Here is a 926-nt window from a genome sequence, read left to right as displayed (position 1 = left end):
ACACACACACACACACACACACAGAGCTATAGTTACAGAGTGTTCCGTTCACGACTATGACAGAGGCGAGGTGATCCAGAGGGAGGACACTGCAGCCTTACAGCCTGTGAGCTGACCCAGCCTGACTGCGGGCTGCTGGCTGCTGGCTGCTGGCTGCTGGCTGCTGGCTGCTGGCTGCTGGCTGCTGGCTGCTGGCTGTCACTCTGTGTGACAGTTTGGAGCCCCTCAGGGCCACACTCCCTGTACGGCCTGGTGGGTTTACTACAGAGGCCAGGTAGAGCTAAAACGGAGTACATGAGCCAACACTGGAACATACACACACACACACACACACACACACACACACACACACACACACACACACACACACACACACACACACACATACACACACACACATACATACAGTACCAGTCAAAAGTTTGGACACACCTTCTCATTCAATGGTTTTTCTTTATTTTTTTTATTATTTTCTACATTGTAGATTAATATTGAAGACATCAAAACTATGAACACATATGGAATTATGTAGTAAACAAAAAAGTGTTAAACAAACCAGAATATGTTTTAGATTTTAGATTCTTCAAAGTAGCCACCTTTTGCTTTGATGACAGCTTTGCACAGTCTTGGCAAGTTTGTGTCCAAACTTTTGACTGGTACTGTACATACACACGCACGCATGCACGCACGCACGCACGCACGCACGCACGCACGCACGCACGCACGCACGCACACACACACACACACACACACACACACCCTGCTGCAGAGATCATAACATTCCCCCCAGGAGCTCTCCTCCAGGCCTGTCTCTCCACGGTGATCTATAGGTCATAAATGAGAGAGAGAATATGGGAGAGAATGGAGGGATGCCAGAGCAGGAAGAATGACAGGAATAGCAGAGGAAGAGAGATGGAGGGAGGGGG

The sequence above is a fragment of the Argentina silus genome (assembly GCF_951799395.1).
Source record: "Argentina silus genome assembly, chromosome: 4".
Classification (NCBI taxonomy): domain Eukaryota; kingdom Metazoa; phylum Chordata; class Actinopteri; order Argentiniformes; family Argentinidae; genus Argentina; species Argentina silus.
Note: the sequence above shows the minus strand (reverse complement) of the source record.